Source organism: Nanorana parkeri, unplaced genomic scaffold (assembly GCF_000935625.1).
Source record: "Nanorana parkeri isolate BGI_ZX_2015 unplaced genomic scaffold, ASM93562v1 scaffold1246, whole genome shotgun sequence".
In the NCBI taxonomy this organism is placed as follows: domain Eukaryota; kingdom Metazoa; phylum Chordata; class Amphibia; order Anura; family Dicroglossidae; genus Nanorana; species Nanorana parkeri.
Genome location: NW_017307514.1, coordinates 86,037 through 102,043, shown reverse-complemented (window position 1 = coordinate 102,043; position 16,007 = coordinate 86,037). Strand labels below are relative to the sequence as shown.

Genomic DNA, 16,007 nt, shown 5'->3' with positions numbered 1-16,007 from the left:
ATATATATATATATATCTTGCTAGCAGTAGATATAAGCAAAAAAACAAAACTAAGGTTTAACTGTACTTTAAGTTTGAAGGGCCAAAAACACACAAAGTTCTGCCCGAAAAAAGCTCATGTACTTGTTTTAAACATCAAAATGCAAGCAACACAATGTTTAGGTGTGAATGGGCTCATTGAAATTAATGGGAACTTTCATGTTGAGTGTTGTCACACTTTGGGAAACAGGTGAAGAAGCGGTTAGGTGTGAATGGGGACTAAACTCTGTACAGGCACCCCTATTAGTTTTTCTAGTAGATACAGTTTGCAGGTATTCAGTGATCTTACCATGCAGCATAGACATAACAACAGGAGTAGTGGATATGGAGGGGCTGCTATGTATTGTGCATCCAAGTCACTTACACTGCCAAACGATCCAGGATCAAGCCAGGCGAACTGTCACCACGCAATGCGATGTCACTCCTCGCCGAACAAACGCACCAATCAGAATTTCATTGATGTCACACTACTACGGAATCCCTTTTAGGACAAATCCAAAGACTGTCAATACCTAGCCAAGGACGCGAACGCATTTGTGCTTACTAGTGTACATTTGCTTAAAGCATTTCCGTCTTTTTGAGGCTGCCAATATTTCCCAAAGTTATCATGGAACTTTGAGCTTCGACAAAATGGCTTCACGATACATTTTATTAGAAGCATTAGTGAGGAAGCAAGAGACGTTATATGTGGCCTCTAGTAGTCGAAGGATGTTTATACGGAACTATTACCAATGTTTTTTTTAACATTGATTGAGTTAAATAAAACTATGAAACGTAATGGCGATAAATCAAAAATAATATTTGATTTATGGAAGTAGTGAGAGTGAGATATAGAAAATGCAAGTTTTTATCTCGAGGCAGTGTGACCCTTCAGGCCTCCCGTAACAGGCTGACAATCATGTGAACTGAACACAGGAAGGGGCACGAGGAAGACAGAGTATAGAGGTTCATTTATACAGCAGTCATGAGCCTCACATCATCAATTCTCCTGTGAGTGTCCCATCTCATAATGACAGCTAGCACAGTCTACGTGTGCCAGTTACCTTTTAGTAGTAGTAGTAGTAGTAATGATGATGTGTGACTGGATTCTGTTGGCACATTAAAGGTGATAATACAATATATGATTATCTGATTGTACAATTCCCTTTAGATCCACCATGAACTATGTAGTGCTTAGGTGTGCCTGATGTGATACTAATTGAATTGGTTGTTTTGGTTTGTCCTCATATCATTTACTTTTTTTTTGTGGTACAAAGGTCTGTTTGATTTAATACTATTTAAAAGGGTTGTTTAGGTTTGTCTTTACATTGCATGATTTTGGTAAAGGTAAAGGAAATGTTACAGATTTTGTACAATCATTGTGTATAATGTATGGCCTTCTTAAAAGGCATTGGGGGGAATTTATGAAAACTGGAGCAGACAAAATCTGGAGCAGTTACCTATGGCAACCAATCAGCATCTCTTTTCAGTTTGCTCAGTTAAGATTTGAAAATAAAAGATAGAAGCTGATTGGTTGCCATACAAATCTGCCCCAGATTTTTTCTGCTCTAGTTTTGATAAATTCCCCCCATTGATTGCATAGTGTATGGTCAAGTTAAGGCTTGCAACACCCGTTAAAGTCTGACCATACAATCTCTGTATAGTCAACTTTAGAGCTGTCAAAACTATGCATTATGAGGGCCTTCCAAATCTATATAATCAATTTACATCCAATCAGACAGGCACTTGCCTTACATACTTGTTGGTAGATCTCAGACATCCCAACTCTCCCGGATGCTCCGGGAGTCTCCCACTATTAGATAGCGGCTCCTGGCCGCCCGGGAGAGAAACACTTTCTCCCGGAAAGATTTACTCTGCTTGATCGAGTTGAGTAAACCTTTCCCTGCTGTTTTTTTTCTGACAGAAAAAAAAAAACAGCATAGGAATGCATAGCTAGATTCCTATTGGCTATTTCACTTTGCAATAGCCAGTAGCAAACTAGCTACTGCACCTGCCCACTGCTGCTGTCAATCAGCAGAGGTGGACCTGAAGTTCTTCATCAGGTCCCCTTCTAGTGATTGACAGCAGCAAAGGGCGGGTGCAATCGCCAGCTTGCTATTAGATATTGCAAATTGAAATAGCCAATAGGAATCTAGCTATGCATCCCTATGCTATTTTTTTAAAATTATTATTCTCACGTCAGCAGCTGCCAGAATACTAAAAAAAAACTAAAACCTGCAGATAGCAAAGAAGCTATTGCTTCTAAACAATGGCAGAGGACACCTCCCTGAAATGAGAAGGGCACCTCCCTGAAATTGCTTCTTTCAGGTTTGGATCCCTGAGATCTATAGGAAATTGCAATGTGTGTGGTGAGCTTTAGGGACATCTTTCCTTTGGAAAGTCATGTAGTATCCCATGGACTATGAAAGTAGCTTTTTCTTTATAGGCTGCCCGACATATTTAAAGTAGATCTCAACTCAATCACTAAACTTTCAAGTCAATGTGATTTAAAAATAATTTTAATAATTCTTTTGAATCTGCATCTTTCATTAAGAAAACACCTGGTGATCCTGCTATACAGGTTGTTGTTCAGTCACATGCTATTTAAGGGTGACAACGTTTTGTTGTCTACTAATTGTTTCTCTATCTTGTCACCCATCACATGCTCTCCCACTGGGGACCGCAAACAGTCTTGCCGACTCACATCGCACAGGGGTGTTTCACGGTTGTCACCAGCAGGAAACCTGCCCTGAGAAATGCCATGCATCATGGCAGGAGTACATGCATATAGAAAGGAAGGTGGCTGTGGGAAGTCAGCAGCACTAAAATGCAACAAAAGACATAACAATTTGATTTTACAAAAAAAAAAATGTAATTATTTACGCACAGTGATCTAACAAACTAAATATAATTCATTTGCAGCTTATATCTACTTCGATATCATAGTAAAAGAGAAGTATTGCGCAATGGCCCATAGCAACCAGACAGTCATTATTGTCATCTGTTTTCTCACGCCTGGTGTCTAAAAGATGACTTCTGATTGCTTGTTGTGGGTTATTATTTATATTCGCTTGCTTCATTTTGGGCTGCAAAGGAGAAGTATTGGGACAGTAAAATGTACTCTTCCCAATTCTTAGAGCCGGAATAGGACACTGCAGGTGTCACATGCCGGCTCTATACCATTTATAGACCTATTAAATTTAATCAATTAGTTGTTGCAGCCCTTCTTCTGTCTGTCCATTGCTTTCAACAACTTTCTGGATCTCCTGTGTGCATTGCATCTCTTTCCCTGCTGCTTGATGTGATGCAATCTCGATTTCACAAGACTACATATCCCATCATGCACTGCTTCCAGCAAGCAATGATGATGTTACATTGTTTAGATGTTGAGTTGTAGTTAACGGCATGCTTAGTTAGAATGGTGACAAAAGGAAGTGCATATTCACAGAACTGAGTGAAATTGTGTCAGTGCATTGAGGAAGCACATCCTATGGGCATTTTCATTAAGTACATTTACAAACTACTAGATTGATAGGGTATTAGGAGTAGGATAGAATAAATGGAAAGTCAATATGGAAATACATGTTTATTTTTATATTTGAACATAAGAAACCATTGCAGTGCTGGGAGTAGCCCCGTGTTCAAAGGGAGTTTTTTTCCCCCGGGCTTTTAGTGCCGAAATATCTGTAGAATCCTCTTTATTCAACATACTTCCAAGATTGTCAGATTTCTGGTCCCCTACTCCTTCTGCGAGCTTCTACATCACTACTCCATCGCTCTCTTGGAAGTGTGTCAGATGAGGAAGTTTTTCTAGGCACCGTAGCTCTTGAAGAGAGCAGAGATCAGCGGTACGGGCAAAGCCTATTATGTATCTCTTCCCTACAGGTGAACCTTCTTTTTGTTATTGTGACAGGGTCACTTTTAATACTGTGGGCCACTAACCTGTATCTAGTATGCAAATAAGAACGTATTTGGTTGTAAGGCTTCCACTTGAGCTTCCAGCTCAACAAAGACAGCGCCTATGTTTCTCTCATGACATTTCAGGCAGTGTTATGATATGGGGTTGCTTCAGTTGGTCAGGTCTAGGTTCAGCAACGTTATGTGCCCAAAAACTGAGGTCAGCTGCCTACCTGAATATACTGAATGACCAGCTAAAGGCGACAGGTCTAACGAAATATTAGAGTGTTTGACTTTTGTTCCTGGCCAGGCAGTGTAGATGCAAACTTATAGAAGGCAATGAACATTGTATAATGTTTACAATACTTTTCTAATACAATATATAGTACTTAAACCTTGTGGTTCATTTTATTATTTGCTGCTATTGTCCTTTATCTAAATATTTAGTGATACAAAAGTGACGCTTCTCTGTGTCATTGCAAAACAATACTATAAACTATGTTGAGTTATTTCCTAGATTTTTTTTTATATTTTACAAATATTAAGTCTAGGTGGCTGAACCAAAATGCGTTTACCCAGCATATAGCTGAATGGATGACGTCTGCAGCCCATTGCTGCCACTACACGGAACTGAGTATAGGAAATATCCGCTCAGTGAACACATTATGATTTATTCCCTTAGTTTAGCCCATTACTCCTAATGTGCACCTTTCTCCATGTATGGTGTTTAGAAAAAAAAAAAGTTAACTTGAATCTAAGCTTGTCCAAGTAATTTGTCTCACATTTTCAGGAGATGTACGGGAGTCAGCAGGTGTATCTTGACAAGCATCCAGCGGTCTCATTGGATCTGGCATCCAAACGGGAAAGGAAGACACACAGGTAACCTTAACATTTTAAATTTAAGTATTTATATCCTGTTTAATGGCATCTTTACCTGGTTTAAAATATTACTTGTAGAATCTTGTACCATGTTAGCCATTGAGCAAGCCCATTCAGCAAGTATGGAGTTTTAAACTGACCTATGGGCACACAAATTGTCATTTTAATATACTTTTTAATAACCACAAATAATATAAATCCACTTTCTGTGCACAAAATTCCTTTGCAAACCAGTTATTTCCTTGTAAAAGTAGCAGTTGTATCATCACTGTGCAAAAGATCAGAGCCGTGGGACGGGCCCACTACAGGCTGCCTGCAGAAAACTACTGGATGGGGCATACACAAGACCAGTCACCCTGCACAAGGAGAGAGAGAGCAGCAGTGACCGCTCTTTATTACAGGTTTCTCTTGCACAGAAGCAAAGTTTCACACTGGGTTGCAGTGCAGATCTGGAAGAAACACACAAAGCACATCAAGATTTAATTAACAATACACATCTTTTGCATTTAGAAAAATGGGCTTATTTTGGAGTTCAGCTTTATATTATACCCTTTATTAGCTAACTTAAGTTATTAACCAGTTGACATCCGCGGTGTTAAACCCCCTTCCCATCCAGGCCATTTTTCAGTATTCAGCGCTGCGGTACTTTGACTGACATTTATTCCGTCATGCAGCGCTGTACTGAAATGAATTTTATACCCTTTTTTGGGGACAGATAGAGCTTTCTTTTGGTGGTATTTATTCACCACTGGGGGTTTGCTATGGACCCGCCGATCGCCTATATGTGAAACACCCGGTAACGGGTGTGTGCATTTAGCGGGTCTTTTCTGCCCGTGCGTGCCCGCTAGGGGGCGCGCGCGAGCAGAAAAAAATTGCCGTCTGGAGACGGCAACCCGCAGATGCTGCAGTGCCGTCCGTCCGTTTTTTTACTACGGGCGGACGGCAAGAGGTTAAAGATGTAAGCTATCTGCATCCGATAGGGTCTTTCTTCAGGACTTGTACAATTCTGAAAATGGTTCTGGAACCCACCTATTGATACACAGAGGGTATCACTAAAACTCCACATTTTGTTCTAGCTAAGCTGTCTTTTAAAGTAGGTGCAGATGATCCTTTAAAAAACTATTTCAGTGATCTGTTAGAAAAAAATTCTTCCTGTTTGTTTTGTGAAAAGATAGGATTAAAATGTATCTTCAATGTTGTTGAGAAAAAAAATAATTGACGGGCCTGTTATATACATTGCAAGGATGTTAGCAAATGCCACTGCACATTCTTGCCTGATGCTGCTTTATGGATACTGAAGCTGACCATTCCAATTAATGGAATTTAAGAGTGGAAGAGTCTGTCTATCATTCCCAGTCTTTTAATAAAATAAAAGCTGGGAAAAACAGCTGAGTCATCACTACTACTATTTCCTATGCCCCTCGGTGACAACTAGTGGCAATAATGTCATGCGAATGGCATTCACGGAGCTTTACACTGAGCAGAAGGTTTATACCCTCTAGGACCTTGGTTCTCAACTCGTAGGCCGTGACCCAAAAGTGGGTCACGACCCTGTGTTAAGTGGGTCACCGCATGTCTTACACTTTTCTCTGTGAAAAGTGTAACTGTCAGTTCTCACGCCAAGCCATTCATAATATGCTGCCCGGCCCTGCGTGTCAACTTGAGGTGAGATGGGAATGGGATGGGGCTATGGCCGTGAAGGAGCTCCAACCATACGTGCATTGCTTACAGCTCCCTCGCGTATCCTGTAGAGGTGCCTGGACTGGATGGACATCACATTCTGGCTCCTGGCACCTCTACAGGGTGGACAAGGGAGCTGTATCAGCATTTCACATATGGATGGAGTTCCGTCACAGCACAGCAGTCCCTACTGGACCCCATGCTCTAGTTCTCAATAAGATAGGGAGACTGGGTGGATCTTAAAAAAAAGTGTATGTGTGTGTGAGAATGTATCTGTGGTTGTGTGTGTCTGTCAGTGTCCCCAGTCAAATAGAAAGTCCCACCGCACTCCTGGCCGAGAAGCCCCATATAGTGTGTGTGTGTGTGTGTGTGTTTGGCCGCGGATGGCGCTGCCAAATACTTGCAAAACAGACAAAATGGTCACCAGCACTCCGAGTTTTCTTCCAAACAAAATCCTTTTATCCATTCTTGCAGGTCATATCACCTGGTATCCACACAAGCGCAATTCCCACCCATAGTTCGGTCGCCCGCACCAGATCACGCGATACTGCAATGCTGTGCGTTCCGGTGTGGTGCGACTTGGATCATGACTTAATGACCAAGGACAAATGTAGTTCCTGAGGTTACACAAGTTGAGAACCACTGCTCTAGAAGATCATAGTTGCCTGAAGATTGATATGCAAAGGTATTTTGTTTCAGATACATTAGACTTCAAAATCACCTGTGAAGCAATGATTTAATATATTCATTTTAAAAATATAGGTTATTTATTTGAATAAAAGTGGTGGCAGACTATTGATAATTAAGAATTCTCAGAGCAACATTCTACTCGTGGCACACACTTACATCTCACCCGACCTCGCTTGCCTCTTGGTGGAGGCAGAAAATTACATGAAAAAGGAGAAACAATAGTTGCATATTGCACAAAGTTTGATTAGTAGCTTTAACTAACAACATATGCTTTGCAAATGCCAGAATGTCAGAGGCAGATCAGTATCCTTGTTATTTGTGTTTACTTACATTATTGGAATGCAGATTTTTTTTTTCTGCTGGTCTAGGAAACATTTTATAGCTTGTGTTTTTGCTAATCTTGAAGTTGATACAGATGGTTGCAGAAATCATATCATATACCAGTGTTTCTCAAACTTTTTTCAGTCTGGACATTCTGCAAAATCTCAAGGCACCCAGTTTAAAATGTAAAAAAAACATAAATGTAAAAAACGACTTGTGGCCCCTGCCTAAATCCATACCAGACCCTTATCTCACATAGGGGTCTGATATGGATTTGAAGGTGGGATCCTACACCAAAACAAAAAAAAGTGGCATTTTGCCTCTGGAACCCCCTTCATATTAGGAGCCTCCTTCACTTCAGAATCCCTCCTTTCTCATCAGAGCCTCCCTTTACATCACAGCCCCCTCTTTCATATCAGAGTCTACCCTTCACATTGGAGACCCTGTTTCATATCAGAGCTCCCTTTTTGTATCAGAGTTCCCCCTTCACTTCAGCAGCCCTCTTCACATCAGAAGCCCCTTTCACATCAGAGTCTGGCAGCCTTGCCCAGGGCAGTTCCAACGCATAGACAAGGGAACGCAAACCACCACATTGCAATGCTGCTGCATTGAATGGCACTAAATGAATTGCCACTTGTGACATTTCAATACATTTTCAATAAAGTTTTAAGAAAAAAAGTAAACAGTGTAAATGCGCTGGGAATCAGGATTCGTCCCAACAAACACCAGCTACAGTACAAAGCAGGTCACTGAAATATGCGTGAACAGGCCCAAAACCATTCAACATCTAGGATGTAGTGAAATAATTACAAACGTTGATTGCGTAATCCCAGCAAATAAATTCAGGAGTCCTCAGTGAAATATCAAATAATTGGGATGTTGTGACATAGCTCAAGTGCAGGATTGTGTTCACACTCCAATCAGTTGTTGGATGCTTCACTGTGGATTTGTATTTATCTGCTGGGACTATTTAATTGACTTATGTCTGATCATATGTAGCACTTTGAGATTTTGAACATTTTTACACAAGGGGTTGATTTACTTAAGGCCAACAGGTTGTTTACTTTGCAAGGGCATTTCCCATAGCTTATTAAATGAGGTGGATACCTGCTGACTTCCATCATCCAGTCATGTGCAAGCCAAAATACAATTTTTTTAACATTTTCCTTGCACGCGATTGGGTATTCCTTCCATATTTAATTTTCACCACATTCACTAAGCTAAGGAAATATTCCCTTGCATTTAGTAAATCAACCCCATGGTGCAATTTATTGGTATTTTTACACTGATATATATTTGATTCCTTAATTGTTTATTGTTTTAAATTGAGTGTTATTCATTAGTGTTAAGCCGGTTATACACACGTATTCTGTCTTTGTTCAACCTGTGGGCTGAACAAAGAAACTATAACAGATTCCTCCATCCATGCTAAATATAGTGTGGATGGACGAATCTCCCACTGTGCTTTGTATTCTGACAGTGGCTGCTGTCTGAATACCCTAATGGTGCTCGCAGCTGTTTGGCTTCAGGAACCGTTCACCCAAAGACTTTCCAACATGGCAAAAGTCAATCTATTGATTGACTTCTACCAAGTAAGCAGGGTCACCAGTGGAGTGATAATTTACCCAGCTGTTTAGGTTTAGGAGAGTTTAGAAAGTATAGAACATAGTTACACTAAACTTGTTAAGTATTTTATAGTGACTAAAAGTAGGCACCTCAAGGACATTATAATTGGACAGGAGATACAAGGTAGGTGGGACTTGGCGACGTCAAAAAGTTCAGCCCTTCAGGGGCCCTGCCACCAATATCCATATACTTTTTTTTTCCTGCACAGCATACGTAATGGAGAAACTAAGAGGGTTATTCACACAAGTTTGGAGAAGGCCAGAGAAGTGAACAATCTAGGACAACATAGCTGAACCGGAAAGTGAGCTGAATGGGAGAATTTTTCCAAATCAGCTATGTTGTCCTTGATAGTTCACTTCTCCGGCCTTCTCCAACCTCTTCACCCTTTAGTAGATAACCCTGTAAAAGTCCTGTCTGCCACCGCAGTCCATTCGTATTACCTCCCGTCCATGTTACTGAATGTCTGTACCTTAGTATGGACAGTGATTGGAGGAAGAGTTTGCAGCAACCAGTGCATTGCACCCTCAGTCCACTAATCGCAGTTGCAATGCTTTACTGGCTCCAAAGCAAAACAAATAATAAATTCAATTTGTGCACTTATTATTTTGACTTCAAAAATGAGCTTTATAGGCATTAGGGAGGCATGCATTGCATTTCCTAAAAATGAGTTCAATTTACATGGAGTAGATAATAAACAGGCTTTAAACAGGCTTTTCTTTGGTGGTGTTTAATCACCACTGGGGTTTGTTATTTTTGACTATATAACGAGAAAAGTACAGAGAAAAAAAAACCAGTTTTCCCTTTATTATGTTATAAAACATTTATTATTACCCAATTTCTTGGTAAAATATAAAAGATGGGGTCACGTCGGTTAAATAAACACCAAACACGTCAAGCCTTAAAATTGCGCACGCCCGCGAAATCACAAAAAACTACCACACCCAATATTGACCATAGGTAACACTTTAAAAGCTTTTACCGCTCATCAATTTAGTGTTAATAGTGTGTGATGGCCCTAACATTATTGCTCATACTCTGATGTTCACGATGATATGTAACATGTGCGGCATTTTGGGCGCACTCATCGTTTTCGCAAGTAGGCGCACCCGACGCATGTTTGCGCGTGTATGTGGGGGTGAGGGACTTTAACATTTTGTTGTGGTTTTTTTTTTTGTGTGACTTTTTTTTTTTAGTATTTTTTTTTTTACACTAAGAAGCCCCCTGTATGTTATCAAATTACAGTGACAGGAACTTTTTATGGAGACATCAGGGGTCTCTAAGACCGCTAATGTCACCTAAGGACCCCCAAAGAAGCTGATGAAGCAGAGATCTGCTTCACCAGCTTATCTCTGACTTCTGTAGCCAGAGAGTGGCAGCTGAATGAGGAAGTGATGTAATAAACATCACTTCCGCACTCACAACACCAGAGGGGAGATCAGGGACAGATGGTGTACTGATCTCCCTGCAAAGAGCCACAGTGCTGGTCCTGGACCTGCACGGAGCACAGGGAGCCCGGGATCACAGTTGCGGTGGCGGAGGGTGCACACCAAGGCACAACATGCAAGCGATCGGGCTTCTCTACAGACGGTGGACCGCTTGTATGTAAACAGCCATCGCTTGCTGTTTAAAGTTTTGACAGTTTCCCACTCGTGGACGAGGGCGTTTTAAAGACGCCCACTCACATCTACAAGGCTCTTGCCCAGCCATTTTGCTACATTCGGAGGACGGGAGGTGGTTAAATGACCACCTGCATTATTTTGCAAATCACTCTACACAAATTGAGCTAAGAGGCTCATCGAGGAAGGAAATCGTTAGCTCCTCATGTCGTTTTTTGACAGTAGTGAGGGAAATTGATCACATACCTTAAATTTTCTGTTTCATTGAACAAAAATAGTGTTGTGACATTGATTTCCAATCCAAGCCTCATTAGTGTTTGACACTGTTTGTTAGCTGCTTAGTAACAGATTACTGTGTGTCATTCATATGTCTTTTGAGACCGGTGTGAATTAATTGTTCACTGTCAGAAGTTTGGTAGCAAAGCAATAAAATGCGAGCGTTATATTTCAACGTGTTATTATCATGCTAATGACAGCTTCAACAGAGATTGCAGATTGAAACAGGAACAGGGGACATTTAGCTTACAAAACCAAGTTTTCTTGATGCTCCTTCGTATAATGCTCGAGTTGTAGAATGTTGCATTTCTATATGCCCATTAGATGGTGCTGGCAACAATATCTTTCTTTTTCTTTCTCTGGCATTATGTAATCGGAGGAAACTTCGGCTGGGAAAACAGATTAACTATATTGGCTAGCTGTAAATATTGCAGGTGTTTGTGATCCCTTTATTCCTACAGCTGAGAGCATCATCATTAAACACCTATCTGTGTTATTCATCCATGACTGAAAAAGAAGACATCATATCTGCAGGAATATTAGGCCTCATTCCAGGCCCATTCACACCAGAGAGTTATGCTAATTGCACAATACCTAGCCTGCATTACCGTGCGCCGAATGTGTTGTGTTGTCATTTATTAAGTGACGCTCAATCGCATTCCAACGCGTTGCAGTGAAAAATAGTGCATGCCATGCTTTTTTCCACTACAACACACGGCTGCCAGGAGGTGTTTTGGGGTGCTATTCAAATGAATGACAGTGCAATGTACTTATCGCACAGTAACACGTGCTAGGTGCCCTGTGAGATAGCGTGCTTTAATCGCGCGGTATCGCGGTATTAACAAAACACTATGTTGTGAATGGGCCCTCACACAGCAAATTCCTGCTGCTTGAGTCACAGGTGGATGCGGGTAGTTGGGGCCCCTGAGCGAAGCAGTGATAGGCTGACAGTAGCTCTCCGCCGGTGTTCCAATGCGATCGCTCATAGAGCAATTACCTGCGGTCAGGGACAGATGATCACCCCTAGACAAAGGCTGTTTAACATGAACTATTATGATACACCTTATGGAAAAAACTGTTGTGTTAAAACAAAAATTATACAAACCTGAACCGTGATCCTGGCTGTCTGCTACACTGCTCCAGCAGTGGAATGTCTCCCAGCATCTTCATATCTTAATCACTGTAAAGAATGCCATCACTCACAGGAACTTAGACCTCTGCAGTGGAGGGGGAGTGAGGTGGAAGGGACCAATCTAAGAGCTGGCCAACTGTAAGGATTAGGTGAGTATACTTTTTTTTTTGCTCCCTAGACAAAACAAAATCCTTGCAGTTCGGTGGTAGCCCCACTGCAAGGGTTAATATTTAATTTGCCCAGAGTTCTGTTTTATAGCTCGTGGGATTTCAGTGATAGGATTTACATAAATGTTCTGTCCAGCTTATAGCTGGACAAATGCTGTTCATGCAGCATTCCTGCCCCTAGATGGAGCTGAACAATGTAAGAATTTCCTGTGCTCTTTAGCTCAATCTAGTGTCAGGAATACCGCACAAAACCCATTTGCCCAGCTATGTGCTGGGTGGAATACTTATACATCAGCCCCATGGTGTTTACCCTTGTTAAGGGAAAACATTGGAGTCAAACCGATGAGGTTCAGCTGTAGAATGGTAGCTAGGAAGTCTTTCTCGTTGTCATATTGAGGCATCTTTCCACAGGGAAATAATGCCAGGATAAGCCGCCATGCTCTATTCACCTAGAGTCACCTAGACATAAAGTTAAGAATAACTCCACCACTGGCAGTTGCTGTTGTAAAAGGCAGTGATGGACAATTTCGCCGTATGTACCATTACATAGTTACATAGTATTTGGGGTTGAATAAAGACATACGTCCATCAAGTCCAACCCATATAGGTCCACGCATCATCTCATTCTTAGGAATACTGGTATCCCTGAATATTACGGTCCCTCAGGAAATCGTCCAAAAGTTTCTTGAACAATTCTACACTCTTAGCTGAAATCACTGCCGGTGGCAGTGAGTTCCAGACCCTGACCGCTCTTACTGTGAAGAACCCAAATATAGGATTTAGGATAGGATTTATTTTTTTCTCTGGGCAGATTTACACTTACTTTGAGTTGTGGTGAGGTGTAGTGTAATTCCACAGTGGGTTTATGCACATCAGTGAGGTGATCAGCCTTTCTCTCTATCCAAAACTAAAAAGGTTCTACTTTAGTTGCAACTCAATAGTAAAAAAAAAAAATAAGATTAAAACTAGTGCAGTATTTACTGCAGTGCTGTAATCTATTTTTAAAATGTTGTGATCATATTCAGTAGAAGATATTAAAAATTTAAACTGTTCTGAATATTAGGACTGATTCAAGGACATATGCAGCTTACCAATCCATAGATGTGGTGGCTTCATTCATTTTCATTTGTCAGATTAAGAACATTTTCAGAAAGTAAAGAAGATAACTGTTTATCTTGCCAGAAAAGTCACTTCCTGTGAGCTGAATTGAAAGCACAATCTTCCTTCTGGAAACGACTAATTCCCCCAATCCCCCATGTAATGGAGATAAAGAGAGGAAGACATATTTGAAATGCGGTCTGGCCAACAATCATGGCTGCCTCCATAGATACAGTAGAGTGAGAGTAGCCACCCAGGACCAGAAAGGAACAAAAGTCGGAAAAAAGACAACTAACACAGTCACCTCATCTAAAGACTGGTAAGGTTTAATATACAGAATTTTAGTTTTTGGGTTTAGATATGCATGAAGAATTTGCATTATACAGTTCCCCTTTCCTTGATTAGGTTGTGGAATGGTAAAGCACTGTTAAAATATTGTATTTATCAAGTAATACGCTAGCCATACACATAACAATAAGCAAATTATTGCTCATAGATGCAATCTTCCCATTGGCAATTATTTGAAACTTGGTCAAATTCAATCATATTAGCTATAAGGAAAATTTTATTTTTTTAATGAAATTGTTCTTTCGTGGATACAGCACATTAAGTGCTATCAATTTCAATCAGATGGGATTTTATTTTAACAATATTTCTTTATAGAATATTACAAATAAAGATCTCATCTGGAGCATTTGTCAAATGCTTACAAGAACAAAAAAGTCATGGGAAGCAAGAGCAAATTAAGAGAGCAAAAAATATAAACATTGTCCTCATTCCCGGAAAATTTAACAATGGAGGTGTTTAAACATTTGGCTTGTAAGATGGGATTTTTTTGTCAAACTGTTTGGTATATCGAACAACTACTTCCTAAAGCATATGCCAGCTTTTGTGTGTATATTATTAGTTGCATTGGTTATGAGAAATAGTCTTTAGACCACGTGATACCAGAGTGGTCACAAATTTATTGAGAATATTGCAAATCAATACTTTTAAAGTGGAACTAGACCCACCAATTTTCAGGGCATGCTAACTGTCAATGCTGCCAGTGTGCTTATTTCAGCTCTCAAAAGAACTTTTAAACTCTCAAATGGCTGGTGTCATAGCTGATTACATGTGCAGCACCTTGGCAACTGCAATGCGAATAGAAGCCAAGATGGTACCTTCATTGGCAGTAAAGGATAGGAGAGTGTAGTTACACTTTAATAAGTCACTTCAGCTGGGTTTCTGGGTTCTCACATGCCTTTTGTCTGGAGCAATTGCTAAAATAAAAGATAAGCTAGGAACGTGGGTAGATGTGCTTGAGGAGAATGCTTCAATTCAATTGTCCTAGCAACTTGTAACTGATTTTCTGTTTTATGGCTCACACTTCTACTGGTGTCACCTTAGCACCTCAGCTATTAGCAATTTTGGCTGCAGTACAGTAAAGCGCTCGCCCTAGAGAAAACTAAAACAGTAGAACCCATACCTGTGAATCTGACCCCCCAGCTTCTATGTGAAGAAAAATGCTTGCTGTAAAAAATGCAGAGCTTAAATCTTTTCATTTTATTAGAAGCACTGTAAGACTCGGAAGGCTGAAGGTCAAGAAAATGATTAATTAGATGGTTACAATTTCTCTTTAAACAAATTAAGGATAGCAGTTATGCCAGGGGCAAGAAACATAACACTAAGAAGAATCTCATCAGCATATAAAACTGGTTAGATCATCAAAAATAAATTGAGCAAGAACTTTTAATTACAGTGAATGGCTTCAGTCAAAATGCTTTTTTCTAATTGTCACTAGGCAAAAACCCATTGAGGGCATGAAATATGTATCCTTCTTGGCGTTATGGGGAATCTTACAACTGCTTGCAGCTCTGTAAAGTTATTTAGATTATCTTCAACTTTGAATGATAAAAAACAGTGTTTAAGGTAAATGTTCATTTGTATTTAACAAAAAAATGAAGTATCTAGAAGTTTCAGACATTTTATCAAAGTTAGTTAAAACTCCCTTTTATTTAGGGACTACCTGAAATCCATCACAGACATGCTGATGACCAATGAACATTCCAACTTGCACAACCACATTATTTGAACTCAATAACCAGACTTCTGCCATAACAGGACTCATTAGATTGCCCAAGAGTGTAGAAGACTTCCACCATCAAAGGAGTTCCAGCGGATTGGAAAAATCTCAAAATCCTTTGATATATCATTCAGTTCTTCCCCAGAAACTGTAATTGCAGACTACTCCACCAACCTTGATTATGAGATGTCTATGTCAGTGTATCTGACCATTTCTTAACAAATATGCAGATTCCCCATTGTGTGTTCACGGTTCAATCCTGTCAATTTGGGACTTTGGTCAGTCAATGAAGGAAACATCAACTACAACTGTGGCAAACTAAAGAAACCAGACATCTAAAAAGACATAGCCGTGCTCTTGAACGACTGCAGCGGAAAACTAGGCTTCTGCAAGACTTCACCCTGCACAAAGCTGCCCTCCTAAAATATAACTCCTTCCTTCGTGCTGCTAAACAGACTTATTTTGTCACACTCATTAACACACTCTCATCCAGACCATGTCAACTCTTTTCTACTTTTAACTCTCTACTTCGTCCTCCACCG

General features: G+C 40.3%; 1 protein-coding gene across 1 annotated transcript in view; it reads right to left on the bottom strand.

Moving 5' to 3' along the window:
* LYRM4 (LYR motif containing 4) overlaps nucleotides 1-495 on the bottom strand; it is a 104,985-nt gene extending 104,490 nt beyond the window's left edge. The window contains exon 1 of the mRNA XM_018568798.1: nucleotides 404-495. The gene's annotated coding sequence lies outside the window, so the exon portion shown is untranslated. The remainder of the gene's footprint in view (nucleotides 1-403) is intronic.
* Between the last annotated feature and the right edge of the window lie 15,512 nt (nucleotides 496-16,007).